Below are 27940 nucleotides of genomic sequence, written 5' to 3'. Positions count from 1 at the left end.
GTCTCTCACATTGAGCTGCAATCCTGCCTTCTCAGTAAAGTCTCCCCAGGCCTTTCTCAGCTCAAAACGACCTTTTTCTTTGAAATCCTGCAGCAGTTATTGTCAGCAACAATCTTTTTGGCAATGAATTGTGCACTGTTTTATGACATCTCTTCTACTGTCTAGAACTGTTATTGAAACACTTCATTTAACTTTTCAAGTTGCTCTCTTCCTGCTCCAACTAGATGAGTAACTCCACAAGAGCAGGTGTTGTGTCTTGTGTACCTTTGTGCCCCACCGCTTCCCATCCCACCTGCGTGTTTGCACCGCACCTCACAGAGTTATGTGATACGCATGCTTAATATTTCTTTTTCAAAGTCATGAGCCTGATTGCACTTTAATTCAGTGAAGTAGCTGATCAGGAGCCAACTTCCTAAATTATTTTTTTCTGTACTGATTTCCTCGTGAAGGTCTTGGGGAAAAAAAAATAGTCAAAGAGAGCGTAAGAAATCCTCCTGTTAGCATCCAGGGTTAATGGGCACATTTATCTTTCGAGAGAGAACGGAGATTACTATTTAAATGTCTTATTTTTAACTTCAGTGTCTCAGATAAAGCATTCTTACATATGGTTTTGAATTAGGGACTTGGCCATAATACACACTCCGGGCGGAACACCCAGAGATGATGTTTCCACTTAGACCCATCTGATTACAGAATGTCTTGGCCTTTTTGAGATCTTCCATCACTACAGAACGCCCGCTGCTGCACGGGTTATTTTCGAACTTTTGTTAATGAAAACTGTTACATCTTTGGTATCGTTAATAGTGCCATTTGGCCCACGTTTCTCATGGGTCTGTTGCTCTGGGACTTCACTTCTCTGCACAGCGGCGTGCGGCACGGCCGCCCCCCACGGCCTCCGGATCAGCAGGTGTCAGCCGCGCCCGCGCTCTCCACCCCTGACCCCCGGCGGCCCAGCCCCTAGGTCATCCTCTCGCGTCCGAAGAGATCCAGACGTAAGCGTACGGGGACCTTGGCTAGCTGCTCAGTGAGGTCAGCAAGGGCTAGGCTTTTTTAAATTTTTATTTTATTTTTTAAAAGATTTTATTTATTTATGAGAAGGAGAGAGAGAGAGGCAGAGACACAGGCAGAGGGAGAAGCAGGCTCCGTGCCGGGAGCCCCACATGGGACTTGCTACTCTTAAAAATTATCAGGCAAGATTAAAAAAAAAAAAACTATTGGGCAAGATAAATAAGTACTAAGGATATAATGTGTAGCCTAATGACCACAGGTAACACTGCTGTATGATATATAGGAAAGTTGCAAAGAAAGTAAATTTTAAGAGTTCTTATCAGAAGGGAAGAAAATAAAAATATTCCTTGTTTTTAAAAGAAATTTACTCCAAAGCACTTCTATCTATGTAGGTTATAGCTATCAATATGTACCACGTTAGAGATTCAAACACATTTTTTTTAATGTTTCAATTCATTTCAAGTAACAGTAATAAACCCTTTACATGTTAACATAAATATCTTTGAAAAATAACCATTTTCCAAAACAATGAAAGATATTTAATGAGAATGTTAAATTGTAAGCATTGTCTTACAACTCTTTTTAAATAAGTTTTAACAGAAAATAGATTCTCGTTTCTGAGTGCTTGTTGTCTGGGGGATATTTTAGCTGAAGTATGTGAAGAACATCTGGCTACTTGCAGCTATATAGCTGGGAAAGGGAGGAGTATTTTAATAGCCTTTTCAGAAAATTGTAAATATTCTTGGATACCACACCATGACTTGATAAATGGTACTTTCTTTAAGATGAGTTGCTATGTGAAATCCGAAACCACATCAGTGAACATTTCCTATTATCTTACAGTAAAATCCAGTGGTTTACTTTTGACGTTGAATTGATATTTTACCCTTGTGTGATACAACATTGGTCATTTGGAGAATGCCGGTTCACTGTGCTACATAGCTCTTCCAAGTGCTGACCGCATTTCATTATACAGTATCCCCAAATCACATTTCTATAAATATCACAGCAGATCTCATTAGAAAAGTCCTTTAAGCATTGGGGAACTGTCAACCTCACCGTGGCAAGTTTTCTAAGACTCTTTTATCTTGAAAGCTTGAGTTTTATCAGTTCATTTTCCTTGAAGTGATAGGCTTACTTTGTTCATTTTCAAGAAAAGGTTTGCCATGTACCCAAACCTGAGTAACCACAGTCTCTTAGTCTTTCTTTCTGGTGAACATGTTTCATGAGCCAAGAAGCTAGTTTGGGTTGCAACTCAAACAACTGAGCAAGTGCTCTTTCTGGAGACCATCGCCGTTCTTGGGTATGCACTATGGGCGCTTTGTGTCTGTTCCCCCATCTCATCCAGGGAATGTTAGAACGACTCAAGGGTTAAGATTTAATACAATTAAGATTTAATACAAGCCTTTTTCAGGCTTCACCAAGGACATTTTTAAGTGAAATGGGTCTGTTTTCTTCTCTTTTGCCCCCAGTGTGTAGTGGTAAATGGTACTAGCACAAGTTGGTGCTCCACCTTGATTCAGCAACACTTTACCCACCACTTGCTTTGTCATCCATGCAAATATCAACACAATGAAAAGGGCAAATCACATTTCATTTCAGTAGTTTAATGAAAGTAGTTTTGACCATGTGGAATCCCTGAAAGAGCCTGAGGGACCATGCTTTGAGAACCACTGCCCTCGACAAGTGTGGTGCCAGCCTGACGGGCACTTGGAGCTGTCTGTTCACTGTCGGCTCTGCCCCTTTGTATTTATGTGCTTCGTGGCCTGGTGATGTGGCCTGAGATTTTTTTTAAAGGGTTTATCATTCCCCCTTCACCTGTAATTTTATCTCCCCTAATATCATAGTGAGTGTGCAAGGTATGATGAATGTCTTCACTTTAAGAAAAAAGAGACCAAACCTATATATATGTATGTCTATATATAGATATAGATACATACAGGCTAGCTTGGCTTGCTGCAGATGAACAAATGAAACAGTCCGTTATGGTTTCGCAAATTAGAATATCACAGACTCTCTTCTTATTTAATGCCCCTGTGTTAAAATGTTAATAAAAGACAGTGAATGAATCAAGTAACCGCGTTATATTTTAAGAGGATGGAGTGTTCAGCGGTGGCACATCAGCCACCCAGGCAGGCTGTTGGCAAGACGGGCTCTGAGTTCTAATGAAAACTCGGTCCGCCTGGTGGGGCCTTCTTTCCTACTTCCTTTTCACTGAGTTGTTCTTTCTAACTGCACATGAGGCTGATTGGCCATCTTCATAGTAGAGTTGGAGCTTTTAATTATCTCTGGCAGCCCGAGAAGAGGCGATAAGCAACACAGCCATCAACACTTGAACAACACGTGTCGGCGCTGATTAGCGCGGCTGGTTAGAGCGAGGACTAATGAGGCCGAGGTCACGGACGCGGCCCGGCAGCCCAGGTAGCCCTGCCACCCTGCAAACTGCAGTCCCCGCCCAGGCAGCTGCCTCGCAGATGCTCATGGCCTTCTGGAAGGGGGCCAGGGAGCCACCAGCCAGCAGTCAGCACGGACTCCTTTTGTTTAAAAACCAAACAAAATAAAAAACAGGTTCTCTAATGTACCACCCCCTGTGATCCCTCTCTAGGAATATCAGACTTAATTATTCAAATTTAATTTGTTAGCCATTTGGTGGTTAATTTTTAAAAAACCTAATGATTTATTAGCATTTTTATAACAAGCAACATTTAATATCTATTAATGAGAGTTCAAATGGATCAACTATTTAATTTCTTAATGAAATGAATCAGAAAAGTATTACTTGGAAGAAACTCCACACTGAGCGTGTTCTCAGCATGTTTTGTGACCTCGATTCCTTCGTACTATTGGAGGAGTCAGAAACGGAGGGGAGCAGGGAGCGGATTCAGGGTCCCCACCTGACCTCCCCCAGGGGAAAGCACTGGCTTCTGAGAGGGAAGCAGGGGCTGGGGAAGGGCATGGTGCAGATCCCACAGTCCAATGCCCAGGTCTCCGTGTCGGATCACCTCCCTGTACCACATCCCCGGGATGCTGACCGTGCGTGGCAGGCTGGCCCCACGTCACACCCAGGGCAGGTGGAAGGTCCAGTCTGCCTTCCAGCAAAGTGCCGTGCAGAAGTACACATGCGCATGAATCCAGCCCTGTGCTGCCTGGCATATTTTGATGGAGCCACTACTAATATAGTTTTTAAGCTTTTATTTATTTATTCATGAGAGACACAGAGAGAGGCAAAGGGAGAAGCAGGCTCCCTGCAGGGAGCCCAATGCGGGACTCGATCCCAGGACCCTGGGGTCACACCCTGGGCCGAAGGCAGGTGCTAAACTGAGCCACCCAGGTGTCCTGGGCTCTTTATCAAACCCAGGGGCACCCTGATTTCAGAGCAGCTGGGGCCTTCTCACTGGGTGCTAGAGGAGTGGCTACAGGAAGGACTGGCTGTGGGGTGGGCCTCCCCCAGCACGGGACACTCGGGTTAAGCTGGTCCCCTGCGGTGTAGGTAGGGGGGTGCAGGGCGCCCAGGCCAAGCAGGTGGAAGCCTGGGCTCCCCGGGTTTGCAGCCTGGATGTGGGTCTCGAGGCCAGAGCAGATGAGAAGCGTGGGAGCCCAGTTTAATTGAGGAAAGGATTAGTTGTTTCAGCCCCAGTGGCGGTGCCGGCAAACTGGGTGCTTCGGGCCCTCAAGGTGCTGCGGCCGGTTAGGGAGTCAGCTGGAACCTCGGGCGCAGGCAGCCCCGTTCCCTGCCATCCGATGTACTGCCAACTTGCTTTAGAGCCATCACTCGGCTCAACTGGGGTGATGTTTCCATTTAGAGCCCTGCTCAGTCAGGACTCTGAAGAGGCTCATTGTCTAGGAGTGGGCGTCCTGCCTGTCCTCTCTTGGACACCACGGTGACACCACTCACCGGCCAAGTGAGTTGTTAGTCCCTGGACTAGGGTTGGCAGGGTTCCACTGTCTCAGGAATGGCAGCAGGGTTTGTACGGAAGATCCTGGGCTCTTAAAATGCAAGCTCGGCGCCTCCACATCAGGAGCCCAGGTGCTGTTTGCGAGTCGCATTGGTGGGTGGGCAGCATGGTGCAGCTGACCCCGGAGAATGTTAGAGCCCCCGGAGGATGTTAGAGACCCTGGAGAATATTAGAGTTTACAGCCAGCTGGTCTTGTGGTTTTTCTCTGTGGATGAGGGGTGTGCAGTTAAGGGGCTTACCCAGGCTTCCACAGCCTGAGAGGTAGAATCGGGACCAGAACACAGGCGTCCCGCCTTGGAGGCCAGTGCCCCGACGGGGTCACAGGGCTAAGTACCGTGGGGTGAAGCTGGGTCTGCAGCTCAAGCGGGCATGAGGGCACCACACTGTGGCTTTCCACCACGGGGGAGATCCAGCCTCCTCTCTACCCTCCTGTTCTGGATGCTCCAACCTTGCTGTTTCATTTCTTTTTCTTTTCTATTTTTTAAAAGATGTTATTTAATTGAGAGTGAGAGAGTAAGCGAGAGCACACCGTGGTGGAGAAGGAGAGGCAGAGGGAGAGGGAGAAGCAGAACCCTGCTGTGGGGCTTCATCCCAGGACCCCGGGGTCATGACCTGAGCCAAAGGCACCGACTGAGCCACCAGGTCTCCCAGCTGCTTTGTTTCTTGAGCACTTTTTCTCAGGTAGGTCAAGGCTACTGCACTTAATATTTCTCCTTCCTGGATGGGAGCTCCCTCCCTGGCCCTTCCCATCTCCACACTTCTCTAGATCCTCCTCCTCCGAGAGGCCTACCTTGACTCCCTGCCCTCCCAGCAGCCCCTGGGCCCCGGTCTCTATTAGGACACCCAGTTGCCTTCCACCGTCACTATTCTGTTTATGTTTTTGTTTTCTCCTTGTCTCCCCCCAAGATGGGAGCCAAGTCTCTCTTATGCTCTGTTGACTCCCTAGTGCCAAGAGCAGGCACTAGGCGCCTGGGTGGGGAGCAGTTCTGAATAGGTATTATATGACTAATGGAGTGAAGGGATGAACTTGCCTCTGGAAGTCTTGGTCAGACCCGCTCTCTGTAATTCAGGCAGACTCTCTTTTCCACCTGTAAGGGCTGAGGGGAGAAACCACAGTGGGAGGGGTGGTGTAAATGGATTCTGCTTGTCACATACAATGTGTTTCCCAGAGAGGCATTTGTGATTCCACCCTCGGTGGCTGCTTGGCGTCCGCTTGGCATTGTGCAGCTCCTGGGAGTACCGTCCTATGGTTTCTCTATGAAGGATGCCCCTGCCGTGTTCCTCAGAGGCTTTCTTATCTTAGAGCAGGGCTGATTGTGGTCAGGCCAGTTACAGCAGAGCCAGACTGACGTTCTGGACCCTGGCCTGTGATCCTGTCCTGGAGTGGGACAGCTGGGGGTGGTAGGTGGTGGGGGGGACAGGTCAGCTACAGCTTTGGAGACAGGGCCAGCCCCAGAGTCAGAATCAGGTAGTAAGTGAGGGCTCCCAGTCATTGGGTTTCAGTAATGATGGATGGGAAGGAGAGCCATGGTAACGTGATCGCCAGGACTGAGAGTGGGCAGGGTAAACCCCCAACTTGTTGGGGCCCAGAGCTGGGTCTGGTCCCAAGGTAGCAGGGTAGAGACACCTGCCAGGGTGTCATGGAGCTGCCGCTCAGGGGAAAGAAACCAGCAGGGCTTGGACTCGGGACCCAGGAAGTCCCAGGAAGGCACGGAGAGAGCTGACCACGACTGAGAACTATACAGAGAAAACAAAACAAAACAAAAAACAGATCATCTAGTAACTTAAATACAATCATTTCCCACTTAACGAACATTTATTTCCTTGCATTGTTTTGGAACAGTGTGTCAGAAGAATACATACCCCCTCTTTTTTTTGCAATTAAAAATCTTTTGCACAATGACACAGAAGAAAGGTTTTGTAAGTCAGCCCTCTGCTCCAGTCTCCCGGTGTGTGGCCTCTCAGGCAGAACTAGAGTTCACTGCGTCCTATCAATGCTCCCTCCCTTCCTTCGGATTTGAGCAAGGACACATGAGGCCAAACATATCAGAGACTCTCAGTGGCAAGTCTCATGAAAATTGGTCCAAAGTGATTTTAAATTTGCCTGGTGTCAGGGCTTCAGGGGGAGGGAGGCATGAATATATGGAGCACGGCTGATTTTCAGGGCCGCGAAACTATTCCGTGGCATAATGTGGGACACATGTCATTATACATACGTCACAACACATGGCACGTACAACACAGAATGAACCCTGACGCAACCTCTAGGCTTCAGTTCATACTAACGTATCAGTATTCGATCATCAGTTGTAACAGATGCACCACACTAATGCAAGATGTTAATAATAGAATTTCTGGGGGTGTGGGGTAGAAAACTCAGGGGAGAATGTGGGAACTTCCTGTAAACTTAAAACTGCTCTAAAAACTAAAGTCTGCTAATTAAAAGAAAAGAAAAGAAAAGAAAAATCTGAAAAAAAAAATGTGGCTGGTGCCACAGTGAGCAATTTGAGCCAGAAGCTGCTCAGAAAAGTTCAGAGGGGTGGGAGAGAAACCCACATGCTCCTCACTTTGCTACTTTTTATTGTTAGGGAGGACACAGGTTTAGATGAAGTTTGCTCAGGTGAGAAAGCCTCCATGTTTTTGCAGGATGGCAGTCATCATGAGTTATGACTCTTCTAAGGGGGATAAGGTTTACAAATTTCTGAAAAGAAATCCCCAAATCACCAAAATAAATATCAGGGTCACCAGAAATTCTATTTTCTTTTTGTCTGTTGGGATCCGTTTGTCCCTGGGTATGAAATAGATAAAAGTTAGACAAGTCTAACCTTTCTAGTATATTTAGAAGAGGATCTTGCAGTTGAGATCATTTGAGGAAAATCTTGGGAGAGGAAAGCCTAGTGCTTGGTGAAATTCAGCAGAAGGACTTGGTGGTGAAACAAGCTAAGGGTGGTGGGTAGTTTTGAGGCTGAGAAAGAAATGGAAAAAAAAAAAAGAGGTATTCTTGAAGGCCAGAAGGAGAGCAAAATGAAGACATTTGGAGGGAGAGGAGTCTTGGAAAGTAAGAAGCCAGGACAACGCTGATCAGAGTATAGGGAGCTAGGTGTCAAGGACAGGAAATCTTAGGAGAAGAGAGTGGCCAATTTTTTAGGAGGAGCTGGATGGGGCAGATGGACCCACCTGGGTGCTGCTGTAATGTCTGATGTGTGTCCTCGATACAGGAGAGCCATGTGCAATGGCCAAGAAATGGAATCCACCCAAGAGGCCATCTACAAATAAACAAAGTGTAAAATATTCTGCATGTATACATACATATATAGTGGAATATTATTCAGCCCTAAAAAAGGAAGGCTATCCTGATGCACGTTACAATGTGGATGAACCTCGGGAGTATTTGGCTAAGTGAAGCAAGCCAGTCACCAGGAGACACACACCGTATGATTGCCCTTATACAAGGTCTCTTAAAATCCATAGCGACAGGAAGTAGAAAGTGGTTACCAGGGACTGCGGGGGGTGGGGGGAGAATCAGGAGCTGTTAAATAGAGAATTTCGGTTTTCCAAGATGAAAAGGTTCTGGAGATGGGAGTCAGGGTTGTGAGCGTACCACTGACCTACATGCTCGGAAATGATTAAGATGATAAAGTATGTTATGTGTGTTTTATCACAATAAAGAACAAAAACAAAACCAGCCACCCTCCTCCATGTGTGGTCACCGGGGCCACAGAGAGGGTGAAATGTCTCCCCAGTTTGGGTGAAGTTCTGAGCTGCCCGCTCCCCCATTTATCACCCTGCCTCCCCCCAGCCTGGCTCTGTCTTTCTCATCAATCACTCACTCCCGGGACACCCCTGCCCCCAACTCAGGAATTCAGAGAAGCACACGTTCAGCATCTTGCTTCACGCCTGGTTCCTCCAGAGGCCACTGCTCTGAGTGCCTCGGACTGTGTCAGCCGCACCTCTCCTGCTTCACGCAGCTTCCTAGGCCCCGAGGTGCAGGCACCTGCTGTGAACCCCCCTCCTCCACCACCCCCACCCCGGGGCCTTCCGCCCAGGGCTTGGCCAGATGTCTCGCTCTCGGGGCGAACCTACAATCGTAGCGTGGCCGTGCACGGAACCCGGGCGGCTCGGGACCCCACGTTCCAGAGAATTCCAGGCAGAGCAGCATTTCTATTATCACTTAGTAATTGGAGTTTTGCAGGCTCAGAATTACTGCTAATGGAAGGCAAATGGGCTAAGAATCAAGAAATAAGCACTTGAACAGCCAGCGCCACTCAGTAAAGCGAAGAGGCTATTATGCCACTTTATGTGGATAGAGATCATCATTTGTCGAAAGACTTGCAGAAACCTCACCAGCCTGTAGAGGTGACACCCCACCCGACCTTTTTTTTTTTTCAAGATTTTATTTATTTATTCATGAGAGACACAGAGAGAGAGAGGCAGAGACACAGGCAGAGGAAGAAGCAGGCTCCATGCAGGGAGCCCGACGTGGGACTCGATCCCGGGACTCCAGGATCACGCCCTGGGCCGAGGGCAGGCACCAAACCGCTGCGCCACCCGGGCATTCCAGCTGAGCCACCAGGCGTCCCCCACCCGGCCCTCCCTGGCAGGAGCACCAAGTGGCTGCCCAGTAGGAAACCCCGTCCCTAACACGATTGCTGCCCCCAGGTCCGGGCTCTCCTCCTTGGCAGGAGGTTTAGAGATGGAGATTTCATTTTGCCTTTGCTTTCTCTCTGGCACCCAAAGTGCAGAGAAGCTCCCAGAACCCAAAGCACTTCCACATGCCCGCCGCTCCCCCCCCCCCGCCCCGCCCCCGACTTGCTCAGCCTTGTCGCCGGCCACGGCCCAGAGATCAGGCGGTGACAGGCCCGGGATGGGGCTGCTGTGGGCCAGAAGCCCAGGACGGTGGCTCTCCACTCAAGGAGAGCCAAGTGGCTGGAAAGAGTGACGGTTCCCGGGGTTTGCTGACCCCCGGTCCCCAAGCTACTCTTGACCTTTCTCCTCGGTGGGGGAGTGCCAGCAGTCATACATTTACATGAGGGGCCCTGTCTCGGAAGATCACGCGCCCCCCTTCCCGGTGGCTAAAAGGCAATTTAATATGCAGGAGCTCTGCTCGAACAGCATTAGGTTATGACATGAGGAAATGGAAAAAAGCCCTTCAGGTGTCCTCGGGAGAGAGTGTACCAAGGCCAAGGTGGCCAAGGACAGAGGGGCGGGCCGCGGTCCCTGGGCTCGGCGACGGTGGGGAGAAACTGAGCCAGCTTCGCTGTTTGCAAAAGCCTGTCGAGACTCCCACGAGCTCTCGTGTCCAAGCTGGTGTGAGGGCTGGTGGATGGATGCTGGGGGCATCGGCAGGCGGCCTCGGGGAGGGGACAGAGGGAGCGCCGCCTCTGCCACCTGGCCCCTCGCAGAGCGGCCTCCGCTCACGGGCGACTCCCTCACTTAGCCATTAAATGTCACCAGCCCGTTCGCACTGGGGAGAGAATCTACATCGAGCAGTAAAAAAAGTGATGGAATGGAAGAAGTTGTGAAATGACATTTTTTTTTTTTTTCCTCCAGCAGGTTTGTCCTATCTCCTGCATGGAGGAAAATTGCTTTCTGTAAATCTTGGTCCAACAGAACAAAACACCTATATCTTTCGAGTTGGGGAGACAGCCATTCTCATCGGCATAATGAAGGTATTGTAAGCTGTGACTTTTACGAAGTCTGAGGGAAACCAATCTGCAATCTTGACAGATATGATCTTTCCGGGATGCACTGTTCGTTTACGGCGGCGAGAGACCTCAATTAATTTATGAGTGAGGACAGCAGGATGTGACCCCTTGTGTGTAGTCTAGGTGGAGCTGTCCCTGTCTGAATTTATGTTCTGGTAATTTAAAAAGATTTATATTAAGCTTTTCTTTCATTTTGAGAGTAGATTAAAATTCTAATGGAAACCATTTGTATGCATTTGTTGAATTGAATAGTATTTATGGCTGTGTTAAAAAAAATGCTGCAAAATTCTGCCGATAATAAAGTCAGTGAAGCAGGAATAAGTGTAAAAACAGGAAGGAAAGACTCAGTAGAAACCATACTGTATTATACAAGTGTAATGAGGGAGAGAAGCCGAGCAGAACGGGGCCGGGATTAGGCCCCCGAATGGGATAGTTTTCCTTATTTAGTGCAAGGTTTTTATAGTCCTTTTATGACTTAAAACCAAATTCAAATTTCGAAATAAGCCAGATCGGTCCTCGTGGATGCCATGGCCATTTGACCTTTCCCATCGTTCTTGAGCCCCAGCCAGTGTCCGCTACCCGTGGGCAGGAAAGAAAAAAATCTCAGCAGTATCGCAGAAAAGATGCTGATCCCAGGCAAAGACGACGTGTCACGCGGGAGGCCAGAGGGGAGCAAGTCAGGCACACATCTGAGCACAGGTGCAGGTGGAGAGGGGGCCCTGGCACGAGCTGGGCAGGACCAGGGACGTCCTAGTGCGAGGACCTGTCACTGTCCCCCAGCCCCACACGATTCATTGCCGTGGCCACTTGACCAGAGCCTGGACTGGAGAGTCGCTGAGGTCACGTCCACTGCTAAGGGCAAGGCGTGCGGGCCTCGGCTCTGTCGGTGGCCTTCCGCCGGCCGCCGGGGCAGGAGTGCCAATGACACTGTGATCCTGGCACCCTCTCCCGAAGAGCACGGCGTCCCCGCAAAGGCAGCCGGAGGGGGCTCTCCAGGAGGCACCAGGAGCCCCTCACCTGCAGGAAGGGCAGAGAAACCCGGCCTCCTGCCGACATCCAACACCAAGCAGGAGGGTTACAGCGCTAAGGGAGGGGGAAAGGGAAATTTCCTGAGAGCCCGCGCCGCCCTCTTCCCGGCTCGTTTATTGTCCCAGTGGTAAGCGCGTCCCTGCCCGCGCTGCACGATGTCATAAAGTGCCTTCCGATGCATTAGGACAGAATTGTGCACTAGCAGATTTCACAGATGCAAAGCGGTGTTGCTGTCAACGGAAGCCTGCATGGAGAATCAGGAGTGTCTTTAGAAAGTCCTGACTTGGGACGCCTAAGTGGCTCAGTCGTTGAGCGTCTGCGTCTGGCTCAGGTCATAATCCTGGGGTCCTGGGATCGAGTCCCGCATCGGGCTCCTTGCAGAGAGCCTGCTTCTCCCTCTGCCTCTGCCTCTCTCTGTGTCTCTCATGAATAAGTAAATACAGTCTTTAAAAAAAAAAAAGAAAGAAAAGAAAGTCCTGACTTTTCTCAAAATGACACCAAAGCTGGAAATGTGGGAGTTCTGGCCTACATGCTTTGGGAGGCAAAGAGCATCCCCGTGCTGCCCAGAGCACAGGCCCTCCCGGCCGCCCGAGTCTCATCAGCCCCGGAGCCTGGGCCTGGTGCCCTGTTTAGTGTGTGTCCTGTTCATGAGGCCAGGAATTGGGTCTCTCTGGTCACCTGTGCAGCCTCGGCATCTAGCACGGTTCCCGGCACACAGGTGGTGCTCAATACAGACTTGTTGGGCTAAACAAATATGTTCTAGGCCCCGTGGCAGATAGAACATGAGACAAGGCTCACAAGCCAGAGGCTTAGGCCAGGGCGGGAAGTGCCTGCACTCAGCTTAGATCCTCAACTTAAGTTCAAGTGACTGGTCACAAGTTTTCAAAATGTACTTTTCTGTTAGCTGCTCTCCACCTCAAATATTACTGCACAGCTTTATATAATTTAACAGAATTCCTTCAAGTTGGGATGCCTGGGTGGCTCAGTGTGGAGCATCTGCCTCAGGCTCAGCCAGTGATCCCAGAGTCCTGGGATCGAGTCCCGCGTCAGGCTCCCCACAGGGAGCCTGCTTCTCCCTCTGCCTGTGTCTCTGCCTTTCTCTGTGTCTCTCATGAATAAATAAATAAAATCTTAAAAAAAAAAAAAAAAGGAACCCCTTCAAGCCAATCGCCGGAAGTTTTACATACTTCATCCTCATTGGATTCCCAAATTAGTCCTCGAAGGCAGGTGACATCGTCATCTCATCCACAGATGAGAAGAGAGCTGAGGGGAAGTGTAATAACTTGCGCAGTGCCGTGGACTGCTAAGGAGGGGAGGCAAAATCGGGGTTCACAATTGACTGTAAGCCTGGTTCTCTCTCATTTCTTCACCTGCTTCACAACTACTTACTGAACACCTGTGCCTGGCACAGTGCTCAATGGAGTGAGGGTCACAGTGCACTGACTCTGCCCCAGAGAAGCTCATAAACTCTTAGGGAAAGCCCACTTGTACGCAGAAATGATCCCCCAGGATGCCATGTGTTATCATAGTGAGACATGGAAACACTGTTGGCCACACTCACCCACAGGGGAAGTGGTCGATGGAGTCAGGGTTTTTAGAAGAAGGATCCTTGAACTAATTCTCAGAAAATGAATGGCTTTAGCCAGGACAACCACAGGAATGCCAAGGGCAGTAGGGTCTTCACTCAAATATCATCTTATCAGTGAGGCTGTGCCCGACACCACCCTATAAAGAGCAAACTCACTACCTTTTGTCCACAGCACTTTCAGCCTTTTATTTAGCTATTTTTAAAGATTTTATTTATTTATTTGACATAGAGAGAGAGCACAAGCAGGGGGGTGGCAGGCAGGGAGAGAAGCAGGCTCCCCACCAAGCAGAGAGCCCAACACAGGGCTCAATCCCAGGACCCCGAGATCATGACCTGAGCTCAAGGCAGATACTTAACTTCCTGAGCCACCCAGGGGCCCCTCAGCCTTTTATTTTATTTTTTTACGCAGCATTCAACACATACGACAAACCACATGTGGTAAACTGAGTGCTGGTCCCCAAGAATGTTCATGTTCTAATCCTTGGAAGCTGTGACTATTTTAGCTCATATGATGAAACAGACTTTGGGGATGTGATTAAGTTAAGGATCTTGGATGGGGAGATTATCCTGGATTATTTGGGTGTGCTTGATGCAATCCCAAGAATCCTTGTCAGATGGACACAGATAAACAGATGTTCAAAGACAAGAGAAGATGCTTCCAAACTGGCTTTGGAATAGGAGGAAACCACTAGGACATGGGAGGCCCCAGTTGCTACTAGATGCTTAAAAAAAAAAAAAAAAAAAGCAAGGATATGGACTCCTGCCTGCGCCCTCCAGAAGGAACCAGTCCTGCTGGCATCTTGATTTTAGTCTATTCTTTTAAATATTTTATTTATTATTTATTTGAGAAAGAGAGAGAGCATGAGCAGGAGAGGTGCAGAGAGGGAGGGAGAGAATTTCAAGCAGATTCCACACTGAGTGAGGAGCCTAATATGGGGCTCGATCTCATGACCCTAAGATCATGACCTGAGCAGAAACCAAGAGTCAGATGTGTAACCGACTGAGCCACCCAGGCGCCCCTCGATTTTAGTCTTGTAAGACTTGCTTTGGACTTCTGACCTCCAGAACTGTCAAACAATAACATTTGTGTTGTTGGAGGCTGCTAAGTTTATGGTGATTTGTTATAGCAGCAGTAGGAAGCTAATACAGTGTGTGTTTGTTACCTGTCTGCTGCCACTGGAAATGAACTCCATGAGGCCAGGACCTTCTTTATTGTCTTCATATATTCTTTTTTAAAAAAAGATTTTATTTATTTATTTTAGGGGGGGGCACATGCTAGCAGGGAGAGGGGTAGAGGAAGAGAGAAAAATCTTAAGCCGACTCCATGCTGAGCATGGAATCTGATGCGGGACTCAATCTCACAACCCCAAGATCATTAGCTGAGTTGAAATCAAGAGTCAGACGCTTGACCAACGGAGCCACTGGGCGCCCCTTCACCTTGTGTTCTTGGTGTCTGGTGCAAGAATGAACCTCCATAAGTGTTTGTGGAATGAACAAAGACACAGAGGCAGTGTAGGAAGAGGAGCCAATGGGGTGGGGTTGAGGGGGGAAGACCCTGAGCTGGGCAAGGTCATGGTGTGCTCTGCAGTGGTGGATGAGCTGAAGTGGAGAAGGGGGGTGCTTGGAGACCTTGGAAGAGCTAATTCTGTAGCATTTACTCTGCAGGGGAAGAACTGGTGATGGGTTTTATATAGAATGAGAGCACAATCCTATTTGCTTATTGCTTTTTAAGTAATTTTTGAAGTGATTTTCCTTGTTTATCGTTAATAATTGGAAATGTATAGAGACATGGACAAAAAAATAAAAATCACTCAATCTCATTTCCTAGAGATAGCCATTGTTAACTCTTTTGGTGGGTATGTGTATGTGTGTTTCTGTCTTCAAAACTGAGATTATACTTTATACACTATTTTGGAACTGGCTTTTTTCCTTTAATGTGAATTTCTCTGTGTCACTATTCTTCTAAAAATATGGTATTTAATGACCACATAGTATTTTATCATACAGCCATAACTAAATTTATTTAACAGCTTTCCCCTAACCGGACAATTCTTTTATTTCCCCAATATTTTATTATTAAAAGTAGCAATAGTAGTGCCTGGCATATAGTGAGCATTCGACATTTTGGTTGAATAGATGGGTGAATGAATGGTTCTGAGAACACTGTCATGCATAAACCTACAGATCGCTGATCGTTTCTTTAGGAAAAAGATTCTTGCAAGTGAAAGTGTTGGATCAGAGGTTGTATTTTTTTTTTTAATGGCTCTCAATACATATGGCCAAATTACCTTTCAAAAAGGTTATAAAAATTACAACCCCACTAGTAATATGTGAATGCATAACTTCACTGCGTTGATGGGGGTATTGTAATTTTTTAAACCCTTGCTTGCATGTTAGAAAAGTTTCCACAGGGACAGGAAGGTAGTAGTTAGGGGGTCTTGTGAAGTTCAGGCAGATAATGGTAAGAACCTCAACATCCGCCATGGAGGTCTATCAGCAAGGAGACAGATCTGAGCTCTCAGTAGGACACAGAATCAATAGGACTTGAGTGCAGAAGGTTGAAAGGATGTTGGAATGAGCCTCGGGTTTCTGCCTCAGGTACAGTATTGGTTGAGATTCTTTGTTGCCAGTGACAAGAAACAGCTCTGATTTAGTTAACAAGGCTTATTGTAAGGCTGCAGAGCAAACCACAGAGTCAGAGCTGAGGTTCCAGGCTCCCAAAACCCCGGGATCCCAGCACCATTCAGGAATCCAAGAGGAAGAAAAGAATGGACGACCCCTCCTTGGGACAGCACCCTCAGGGAGGGTCAGTTTTTGTGTTACATTGCCGAAGATTCCAATTCCATGGAGAAGGGTTAATCTGGTCTACTTTGGGTCAACGATCCGTCCAGTGGCCAGAGGCAGGGGGACCCCTTCTTGGACAGTCCTACCAGGAGACAGAGGGGTCTACAGTGCTACCAGCAGAAGGCATTTGAATGAATGCAGGCATGGAAAAACTCATGCTGACCTCTCCGTATGGGTGTGCATTCATGGCAGCTGGCCAGAGCTAACCACAACTCTGCTTCCAACGGTTAGCAGTTCCTGCTCATGTTTCAGTCTCTCATTGAACACAGGCATAGCTCCCCTCCATGACGATGAGAGGGGCAGAGAGAGAGAAATCCCCCTTCTTGACCTCGTTGAGATCCTGGCTCCAATCTTTCGCCCTGTGCCCTCCGGCTGCCAGCTAACAGCCTTTCCTGAACCCCAGTGTGGCAGTCTGTCAGCTGACCGCCAGTATTTCATGCTTCCTCTGTCACACCACAAGGCTGTTTCTGAGAAGTGAGGAGATATTTGGTAACAAGATACAAGGAGCCTGGGACACTGAATGACCGACCGCACGGGGAAGCTGGCTGCCGACCAGCAGCATCCGCATTAAACTGTTCATGTGAGTGAGAAGTAAATGTTGAGAATGTCATAACATTGAAATGTTGGATTTTATTGTTACTACTGCTAATTAATAACCTCATAAACACCTCTGGATACTTGTTTAACAAAGGGCTGAGAAGAATTAAATGAGCAATGGGTGAAAGAGGAGAATGATTCTTAAAAACATGGGAAATAATCCAGCAGTTCTACTTCTGGGTAAGTACCCAAGAGAAACGAGAACATGTGTCCACACAAAAACATGTGCATGAATGTTGGTAGAGTATTATACAAATAGCCCCCAAATGGAAACAACTCAGTGTCCATCAACTGAGGAATGGATAAATAAAATGTGGTCTCCCTATATAATACTATTCAGCAATAAAAAGAAATTAAGTATTGATCCGTGCTCTAATATGGATAAACCCTGAAAACACTATGCTAAGTGAAAGAAGCCAGTCACAGAAGACCATATATTGTAGGAGTCCATTTATATGAATGTCCCAAATAGGCAAATCTACAAACAGAACTAGATTAGTGGTTGCGGGGTGGGGGTAGGGGGGATGAGGGTGGGGGCCAGGCTGGGAGGCAATGGGGAGTGACTGCTGATGAGATGGAGTCCTCTTTGAAGTCATGAAGTAGTGATGAAAATGTTTCAAACCAGATGCCAGGGATGTGTGTCCCTACTCTGTGAATATACGACAAGGCACTGAATTGTCCACTTTAAATAGGTGAGTTGTGTGGTATGCTGCTCTAGCTCTCTAAAGCTCCCACTCTTGTAAAAAGAGAGGGAAACCTAGAGAATCACCGCTCAAGGAGGCTGCGATGAGAAGAAACAACTCACCTGACAGCTCGTCTCCTGCCCAGCAGCCCAAGTCTCTCCCAGGACAAAAGAGAGTCCAGCGCCAGTGTCCAGAGGACAGCGGAGCCACCTTGAAGCTCCCTGTGAGTAAGCCCAGTGCTCGCTTCACACAGAGGGGGAAGACTCTGGTTCCCACTGGGGAGCAAAACTTTGTTTCCAAATTATTGTATGAATGTGAAGATCAAAGATGAGCTGACCAAAGGCCAGTCCCAAAAGGGTTCAAGGGGCCTGTCGATCTTTGCTGGCAAACGTATTGCAAATAAAACAACACCACCAGGGGCACTTGGGAAGGAGCGGCAATGGGGAGGATGAGCTGGGCTGGGTGACATCCAGGGCGCTGTGCTGGCTCACAGACGTGTGTAACCAGGCTAGGGACGGCGGAGCTGAGAGCAATAGAGACATGCGCCCGTCGGAGGCTCTGAAGGGCAAAGCCATTCAGAAAAGCATAAAGTGGGATCCCTGGGTGGCACAGAGGTTTGGCGCCTGCCTTTGGCCCAGGGCGCGATCCTGGAGACCCGGGATCGAATCCCACGTCGGGCTCCCGGTGCATGGAGCCTGCTTCTCCCTCTGCCTGTGTCTCTGCCTCTCTCTCTCTCATTCTCTCTGTGTGTGACTATCATAAATAGATAAAAATTAAAAAAAAAAAAGCATAAAGTGCTCTCCGCAGTGAGCTATTACTGGGATGCGTGAACGTTATTTTCATTTGAATGGAAAGAGAAAAATAAACAAACAGAAAGAAGCCAAAAGGCTTTTCAAGTATTTTACCGTGAATTTGTACTCTGAAAGGAAAGTAAGAAAACTGAATTCATATAGGGCTGATTAAAAACATAACATTGTTTGCCAACAGAGATCAAAACCTGGCAAAAGTGTGGTGCCTTAATCTGGGGTGGGGGCTCTGCTTGCCCCAGTCAACAAATCGGGGGGCTCTTAGGTCCTCCGCTGTCAGGCTTGTAGCCCGGAGCCTCGGCTTCCCTCCTGGGCGGCCTGCCCACCCTGGTCTCTGAAGCCCAGGGGAGGACCCTGCTCACGACAGGCTTGTTGAAGGGAATTCTGCTCCTTGGTGTTAGAAGTCTTCAGGTTCTCCCTAAGCCCTGACTGAGTCTAAACAAGGAGACCAGAAAAATTTCTGGCAGGAGCGAGAAGCACGCAGCATTGATAGGGAATTTCAAGTTTTCTTTCTTTCTTTTTTGTTTTTTTTAAAGATTTTACTTATTTATTCATGAGAGATACAGAGAGAGAGAGAGAGAGGCAGAGACATCGGAATTTCAAGTTTGATGAAAGAGAAGGAAAAGACTGGCTTTGTTCTAAAAAGCACATCATTTTTATTAATTTTGTAGTCTTTTTCTCCCGAGGAAACATTTCCTGCTGCCTTTCTTGGGGAAGAATTCGTCTATTTTATCATGAAAGAAGGAAAGAGCCCAAGATAGATGGGCCTTCCCATCCCCCTGCAATCTGGCAGGTCAGCAATATTCTGTAGATGAGGAGACTGGGACATGGAAATGTTTATTTGCTCTCCCTGGGCCCCAAGTCGAATGCAGCTCTAACTTCCACGTTGTCTTCCCATAGCTCCCCACGGCCTCCCAAGAAAAACGGCCTCCCCTTGTCCCCTTTTGTCCAGAAAACATGAGTGTCCTTGTTTCCTCTGGATGGGAAATGGTGAGAATAAAATACTATGTTCTAGTGGGTTGTGCATGCTGCTGCCTACACTGAGCAATTTTTAAATTTTACATTTTATTTTATTTTATTTATTTATTTTAGTAATCTCACACTCAACGTGGGGCTCAGACTCACAACCCCAGAGACCCAGAGTCGCATACTCTTTCGACAGCCAGTAAGGCGCTCCTTCACTGAATCATTTTAATCCAGTTTCTCAGTGTCAGGCATTCTGACTTCCAGAGGCTCTTATTTCTGGCTTATTTTCTGGTGCTTTGAGTTAGGAGTGAGATTGGTGTCTGTCTTCAGTGGTGATCTCAGACACTGAGCCCAGCAAGAGCTGGAGGGAAGCTCTGGAATGGATTCAAACTCAACTTTTGCCATCCTGGGTCCTTGCTGGGAGGGAACACTGTGTGGCACTTGAGATTTTTGCAGGAAACCAGGGGCATTGAGATTGTTTTTCTCCAGTGGCTTTTCCAGGGCTTGAGTCTGTGTTAGGGGAATACCGGCTGCTGTGTGCTTAGGCACCAGGTTTTTTGTTTTGTTTTGTTTTTTGTTTTTTGTTTTTGTTTTTTTGAGCTGGTCCCTTTGTTAAATGCAGGAAAGGCTTCCGGTTCACTGAGACCCAGTGTGACCCGCAGGTCTCTTGGGGTCTTTTATGGTCCTGCCCTCACACCGTTTGTCCAGTGTGGGTGCTTATTTGCTCCTCCCTAAGCCACTGTAGCCTACTGTCATCATAAATACTTAAAAGGTTTTTTGGGAGGAGTGCCTGGGTGGCTCAGTCAGTTAAGCATCTGCCTTCAGCTCAGGTCATGATCCCAGGTTCCTAGGATCGAGCCTCTCATCGGGCTCCCTGCTCAGAGGGGAGTCTGCATCTCCCTCTGCCCCTCCCCTCTCTCTCTCTGAAATAAAAAAAATGAAATCTTTTTAAAAAGTTGTATCTTTTTTTCTTTTTTGGAGCATTGTTTTAAAGCAGAGGCTCTTAAACTTTTGGGGGGGTTGCCCAAGGCACTCCTCTCGCCACCTGTGGACCCTTTTCCAGAATAATATTTTTAAATTCATGAAATAAAATACATGGGATTGCAATGGAAACCAGTTATGCTGATAGACAGTCATCAAAATATTTTTTGCAACACTTTTGTGATAGAGTAAATACTGTTTTTTAATTAATGAGTTAGAAAAGATTTAGCACAGGTTTAAAAACCACCATAATTTTGAAGTGGTGCTAAGGAGAAATAAAATTTCGAGATATTTGCAGCAACTTGCAACAGAATATGAACGGATCTGTGATTTCTGTTGGGAACAAAGCACAGGAACTGCCAATGCTATTGTGGTTCACAGCCCACTTTAAAGTGAAGGGAAATGGTAAGTTGCAGCCAGAGGTTAGTGACAATAAAGGGTGTTTTCCTACCCACGTTGAGGGGTTCCACTGAATTCACGGATCTCCTTTCAGGAAAGGGAAAGCCTAACTTTTTTTCCCCTTGAGATTTTTTTTTTAGGGAAACTAATTGATTATTGTTCTTGTGTTGGGGGTTTGGGTTTTTTGGTTTTGTTTTTTAAATTCTTTTAGTTTCTCAATCACTTTGATTTCATCCTCTGTGCAGTCTCAGAATTCCTTCCTCAGTTGTTTAAATTTCTTCCGTTAAAAAAAAGATCTTTGGGGATCCTCGGGTGGCTCAGCGGTTTGGCGCCTGCCTTTGGCCCAGGGCGTGATCCTGGAGGCCCGGGATTGAGTCCCACATCGGGCTCCTGGCATGGAACCTGCTTCTCCAGAACTCTGCCTGTGTCTCTCTCTCTGTCTGTCATGAATAAATAAATAAAATCTTAAAAAAAAATATCTTTCATTAATATGTAATTGATATTGTATTGGTTTCAGATACACAGCATCATGATTTGATATTTATATACCTTTCCTTTCCTTTTTTTCTTTCCTTTTCTTTCTTTTTAAAGCCTTTTGCTTGTCTCTGTAAACACAATAGGAAATCCAAAAAAAAAAAAAAAAGCCTTAGAAATATGCAAGAGGCAGAAGATGGAAGAGAGGTGCGTGTTAGATAAATCTCTCAGTAACAGGGTGTCCTGCGGTATCTGTGCATCTCTCCTGGGCTTTCTGCTGTGTGTGGTTTCTCCTTGTCACAGAAACCTGGGGTGTGGGGTCCTCCTGCCCCCTCGCACCCCCCGCCTGGGAAATCAGGCAGTGGCCTCAACCTTTTTTGCTATATAGCCCCTAAAATAATTTTGAAACCCTATGTAATCTCTTTTTTTGGGATACACATTTTTAGATAAACAGCTCCAAATTTTAATGATACATTTAAATCCTTCTGAAAGATTTCTTTTCCTGCATATTGTATATTATCTACCTGGCTTAAAGACCTATTTTATTAAAACCTTGGAGTTGCAAGTTTTAGCTCATGCAGTTCATGTAACCGAATGACAAGGCAGTAGATGGTATAGATGGTAGGGGAGACAGGTGGTGGGTGGAAGTGTGGGGCTGTGCCAGGGGTCCTTGCCCTGGGTGGGTGGGTTGGGTGTGGGGGCTCTGTTCCCTTCAGAGTCTGTCTAAAGCTCTCCTTGCCATGCCCTCGAGGTGTCCTCGGGAACAGTGTATTCTACGATTGTCCCCTTTTATGGTGTCCCAGAGGTATTTACGTTCCAGGGCCATCCAGAGTAAGGCCTTCCTTTTGCTTGCAGAGAGGACAATTTTGTGAGCAGAAGAAGGGGTGATGTGGACAGATCCTGGGGCCCATCAGGTTTAGGAAGTTGAGGACCTAGAAATGGATCCCCCTAAAGCAATCCATGTCCACTGAGAAGACTGTGGGCTTTGGGTTCTTTGAAGACTCACGAAATAAAGGAAGGAAGGGCTTAGTCCTGCTTTGGTTGACCTCTTTATAGCAATCATGATGCAAGCCCTGTGCACCTCTTCATCACTGGGGACCTACTACATTGTGGCTGTTCAGGGAAACCAAGGGCCAGCATCTGCCCTGCCCGCAGAGTCTGCAAAACCAGACGCAGTGGCCCGAGCAGGCCTGTGGGAAGGAGCGAGGCTGGTGGGGGGACACGGTGAGACCCGACGTGCAGGATGAGCAAACCAGAAGGGAGAAGGCGAAGATGGGGATCTGAGAGGCCACCTTGGGTGGAGGCACCCACAGGGGCGAGGGGCAGCGGCCGGAGAGCCAACACTAACATCGTGTGCTGCAAAGAGATGGGAAGGCAGATCTAGACAGCTGCCTGCGTGGCAAGGAAACAGAAATATCGAGGCCACACACTAACATTAGTGGCAAGTCTTGAATTATGATCCAGACATCTTAGCTGGAAGGCCAGGGCCGTGACCTCTCTACATGAGAAGTGCTATTTGTTCTAGTGCATTTTGATTTCAAGGCCTTTAGTCACTGTCAATTAATGAAGCCTCTAAAGATGCATGAGCACAAGGTGGAATTATCTCCAATTGGGGGGAGGGTGGGGGTGGGAGGGAGTCAGGGTCTAACGAAACAATGCAGTCTCAGATTGGCTCCCATTTGGGGCGTCGGGGAGCCCTGGATTTCTGCCTCTCGGTGGGCGACAGCAGCCACACCTTCTTACCCCCTTCTCAGGTCCTGCCCCGTGGGGTTACCAGGAGCAGTCCAGCCACTACGAGAGCCTGCGGCCCACCACCTGCCCTTGAGCCCAGGCGGCTGCAGCGCTTTTGTTCTTGCATTTGCTTTTCTTTCCTGGACTTGGCACAACAAAGCCGGTCCCAGGAGGGGAACTCTTTCCCAGGAGGTGGCTAAGCTTTTTGGCTTTAGTTTAAAATAACAACTTGCTTTGCCTCCCCCCCCCTCCACTTTACAGAGATAAGCGAAAATCCCACAGGTGGTATTAGCTCTTGCCAAAAGGACAAGAGTGCCCAGGTCTGGCAGAGAAGGCAGGGGGGGAGCTGACCAATGGCAGTTACAGCCCGGGAAGCTGCCCGGGTCTGAGCCTCCGGTCCAGGGCACCAAGGCCCCCAGGGAGGCTGGGGGTGGTCAGCGGGGAACCTCTAGGAGGGGACCCGGAGCCTTGCTTGAACAGAGCCTCTCCAGAGCATGAGCAGCAGCAGTGGCTCTTGCCATTTTGTCTCATAAAGGCTGTCAGCTGGTGCGCAGCGTGGGCCTCCTTTAATTTCTGGTTTGCTGGAGCAGCTGCCTCTTGGATGCGAGCGAGGCTAAGAGCAACCCAACTCCTGGTGGCTGTGCCCGCCCGCATGTGGCAGGCAGAGCCACGCTCTGCCAGAAGCCAGTGGTTGGCTTGGGGGCCTGGTGAGGAGGCCTCCTTTTAGCCAGATAGATGCATTTTTCTCCGTGTGCCTTCCAAGTTGCAGGAGGGCAGGCCTGCCTTGTGGTGGCAGCCTGGCTGAGGTGGGCCACCTGCAGCGTCCTAATGGGGCTGGGGCGACAGGCCTGCGGCAGGCGTGAGCCAGGGGTGGGAAGAGAGACGGATGGCAGGCACTCCTGCCTCTTGCCTGCCCTCGGCCAGTCACTGCCATGTGCTCGCAAATGGCCCTCTCCCCCCTGCTCCCCGGGAGACAGCAGGTCCTGAAATAAAATATTCTATCAATCTCCCTTATACGCCATTCTCCTCGCTAATCCTTAAGACTTAGACAACTACCTCACAGCCCGCGATGCAGACTATGTGCTCAATAACCATCCTTGAACAAATTAGCAAATTAAAATAAATGGCGTTGTAGAATCAACATGCTGGCCTTGGACTCAGTGTCCCAGAAAATAAGGGCAACGTCTTTTTAATACGCTTTGTGAGCCCCTGGCACACCGGAATAGGGATTTTTTTTAATATGTTTTGATGATGATTGTTCATACTGGGCCTGTGTTTTCTGATCTAAGGAATAATGGAATAGCGGAGCTTGGGAAATAAGAACTATGTGTATTCATAAGGAAAATTAGGACAGAAAATTTGAAGTCAGAGCATCCTGGAAAATACACTGGCCTAATACAATAGACCTCTCAACCTAGAAAGCTCCTAGAGGACATGTGATTTCTTTCTCTGTCCCAATTTATCCCTTTATATCAAAAAAGGTGAGCCGGAATATATTTTGGTTTCCTAGGGTTGCCATAACAAAGTACCAAGACAGACCGGCTTAAACAAAAGAAATGTATCGTCTCACAGCTCTGGAGGCCAGAAATCTGAGATCTAGGTTTTGGCAGGTTTGGTTTCTTCCGAGGGCTGTGAGGAAGGCACGTTCCAGGGCTTTCCCCCCGCTTCTGGTGAACTGCTGGTCGCCTGAGGTCTTCCATGGCTTGTAGAAGCATCGCGGTGATCTCTGCCTTCATCTGCCCGTGGTGGTGTCCCTGCCTGCCTGGCTATGTTCAAATTTTCCCCTTTTATAGGGTCACTGGATGGGATTAAGGGGACCACCCCGCCCAGTTGGGCCGTATCTCAGCTTAGCTAATGACATCTGCCAAGACCCGATTTCCAGATTGAGTCACATTCCAAAGAAGTGGGCAGTAGGACTTCAGCATATGAATCTGCAGGGGAGGGGGGCTCAGTTCATCTCCTAACACAGCATTTCCACAGCTTAGAGAAGGGAGAGCGAGAGAGACATCTGAGAGCAGCTGCAGGTGAGGGGTGGTGGGGAGTTAGGGGGGAACAGGAGGGAGGAGGGCAACGAGGGCGGCACGGTGGCAGGAGGACAGGGCAGAGGCAGCAGGCAGGCTCAGGGCAGGGGGTTTGTCCCAGGGCTGCCTGCCTCCTTATGTCCTTCCTCCATCCCTCCCTCCCTCCCTCCCTCCCTCCCTCCCTCTCTTTCTTTCTTTCTTTCTTTCTTTCTTTCTTTCTTTCTTTCTTTCTTTCTTTCTTTCTTTCTTTCTCTTTCTTTCTTTCCTGAGCCCCTGCTGTTTGCCAGGCAACATACCAGATGGGGAGCAGGAAGTCCATTTCCTCAATAAGCTTCTAATTTAGCTCATGTATGTGACTTTTACATTAGTTGAAATTGAATACAACCAAAAATCCAGTTCCTCGTTCTCATGGAGCCTATTTCAAGTGTGGGCAGTGCAGACACAGAGCATTCCCAGTGGCACAGAAGGTTCTCCTGGATGGGGAGGGCCTGGAGGGGGGCAGGGGGTTCCAGGCAGGAGGAGGCTTCCAATCCATCCACAGCCCCACTGCTCAGGGCACATTTAGGGGCAGGATTGTGGCTGGAAGAAGGCTAGAAATATGTGGGAAGGAGCAGGAAGCAGGTTCTAGGTGGGGCCACAGCCAGCTGGGAAGGGCAGAAGCAGGAGTGAGCTCTCGGGGTTTAGACTACGGTGAGGAAACCAGGGTAGCCTGACAACGCTCGAGGTGGGGAGTAACAGGCCACAAGGCCCAGGGGCAGGTCGGGCGATCTTGGAGAAGAGTTTACTCTGTCCTCATTATCGGTGATGCTCTGGGCACGTCCCCAGAACCTCTAGTTTCGGAGACACTGGCCCAAAGCAGCGCACGTGGGGGATGATGGGCACTGGCAGGCAGTGGTTCCCCCTGGCTTGGGAGATCCACGGTCTAGACCCCACACTCTGCCAGGCTGGAAGGGGCCGTGAGGCCTCTCCTTGTGCACCTGCAAATGCCTCCAAATTGGCCAGGTTCTGAAGACAGGAGTAGAAGTCAACGTAATCTAGTTAAGTAAGACAGATGTTTGATGAATAATAAGGTGTCTTTCAGTAATAACATGGATAACATGCTTTTCAGGACTGGATACAAGCTATTTTATGCATCCCCAGGTGGGAGACAGCACCGCAGACAAACCTCGGGGACTCCTGGGTCTCAGAAGCAGGATGAGATCGCCGGTGCCACCCAGTACTGACGGAGGGATCACCGGGGAGTAATCCGCGGGTGCAAAGACACAGCGGAGGTCAGCCTGGGTGACAGGGCTTCACGCCACGCTTGGCTCTCTGAATTTTAAGAGCAATAAAGTGAAGCCACAGCAAATCAAAAGCAGAAATGAGCAAAGGTTACAAAGGAGTTGGAAGTTGTTTCCCTTGTCAAAGAGGCCTAGAAGAACAGAGCCCCGTTCTCCTGCTCTGGTGAAGCTCTGACAAGAACGGAGACCCTTCAGCTCCGCAGAGGACCCAGGAGGCTGTGGCGAGCTCCTGCTTGAGCAGGTACGTCAGGGGAGGACCGTGGAAGATTGCTAACATTTTAATTAATGACTGGACTTGGCACAACAAGTGGAAGTTGGGGCTGCAGGCCACCCAGGGGCAGCACCATGTCTGGCTTATGTATTTCCAAGTCCACGGATTATCAGAGGTTCCCTTGAGATGCCCTCTGTTTTCGTTACCAGCACTTGGCACTAACATCCTATCCCTGGCCACCTGGGGGGACAGCAAGCCTCTCCTCCATAGGTGAGGTTTGCTTGCAGGTTGGGGAAGCTCAGTCAGCACCCCTCCTGTCCCCTCTCTGCCCTGGACTCCCTCCACCGGGGCCCAGGCCGGTGGGGAAATTTGGGAAGCGTGGACCGGGAACCCATTCAACCCAGCTTTGTCCTTCTTGCTCTTGGGAGCACCACCTGCAAGGGGCTGGTGCTCTCCGTCATGCTCCAAGGGGCCAGCTCTTCCCCTCCTCGGGGGCATGGGAGGGCTGATCAGTCGTGGGGGTCAGGATTAGGAAGCCCTCCGGCTCTAATCCCTAGCCTATCCACACTGAGAAGGATAGGTTAGCCTCCAAGGCCCTCCCCACTGTTTCCTATCAGATGACTCAGAAGTCGGGCAAGAGAGAGGAACGGTGTCTGAGGCCCCCCAGGACCGCAGCAGCCTGGCTGCCGCAGCACCACAGCCGTCTCTCCACTTTTGCGCCCCCAAATCCGTTCTCACTGCTTGCGGGAGCTTTCCATGATACACCTCAGATAATGCTCCTCCTTACCTGAAATCCTGCCCTGCACCTCCTCTGCGGGACCCCAGGACCTGGCCTTGCTTTCCTGCCCAGACCCAGGTCCCTCTCCGCCTTGCCCTCGCCGCTCCCGCCATGTGAATCCCAAGCTTGATAGGGATGCAGCAGTATGTTCCCACTGTCTGGAATGTTCTTTGTGACAAGCTAGCCTCCCCAGAGAGCCTTGGGTCATCTCCTGCTCTAACTAGTTCCTGCCCCCACCCTTGCACGCCCCCCTTTTGTTCTCTCGAGAGCCCGCATCACTGATGACATCATCACATGGATTCCCGGGCCTCCCCGTGTCACTGAGATGGGGGGCCTTCCCAGTTGAGCAGGGATCTGGTCCCCTCCAGCCCCTCTGCAGCCCCAGCGCCTGGCACACAGTAGTCACTCAATAAATGCCCGTGCGGTGAAGGAAGGGAAGCTGTCGGGGGGCTGCAGGATTCTCGGTCCAGGCTGGCCCTACCCTGCTCACCGCTCACGAGTGGGCGTCCTCGTGCTTGGCGCTCACCCCGATCCTTCACTTCACTTGGTCTCTAACCAAGGAGGCTTCACTCTCGGCCTTGGGAGAGTCTTGGAAAGGCCAGAGGTCCTCTGAGAGGAGCCTCCTGCTTCTTGGGAAATGCGTGTTCCCGGCGGGCCTGGTGGCACCTTTCCCGGCCCTGCTTCTCCCCAAGTTGTAGGCCTAGGGTGGGGGGCCCCGCGTGCCTCAACTGGGCCCCGGTTCCAAGGGCCAATAAGGTAACAAACGAAGCAGCGCCCGCGCGTTGACTTTGCGGCTGCGGGGGGGGGGGGGGGGGGGGCGGCGGGGGAGGGGGGGGACGGATTCTGGAGCTTTCCTTTTTCTTGGGCCTCCCCGACTTTAGCA

At 49.1% G+C, this 27940-nt stretch overlaps 1 long non-coding RNA gene across 2 annotated transcripts; it reads left to right on the top strand.

Annotated features, from left to right (window-relative positions):
- Positions 1 to 27831, top strand: LOC140604628 (uncharacterized). Of its 2 annotated transcripts, none has more exons than XR_012007448.1 (6): positions 1 to 3429; positions 5453 to 5645; positions 10518 to 16710; positions 16822 to 16907; positions 17420 to 17633; positions 25929 to 27831. It is a non-coding gene; the product is annotated as an uncharacterized lncRNA (long non-coding RNA). The 2 variants fall into 2 exon arrangements; XR_012007447.1 differs by having other exon boundaries at positions 10515 to 16710.
- The last annotated feature ends 109 nt before the right edge of the window (positions 27832 to 27940 follow it).

The sequence above is a fragment of the Canis lupus genome, chromosome 15, assembly GCF_048164855.1.
Source record: "Canis lupus baileyi chromosome 15, mCanLup2.hap1, whole genome shotgun sequence".
Taxonomy (NCBI): domain Eukaryota; kingdom Metazoa; phylum Chordata; class Mammalia; order Carnivora; family Canidae; genus Canis; species Canis lupus.
The sequence above is the reverse complement of the archived record's forward strand: the minus strand, read 5'-3'. Positions and strand labels throughout refer to the sequence as shown.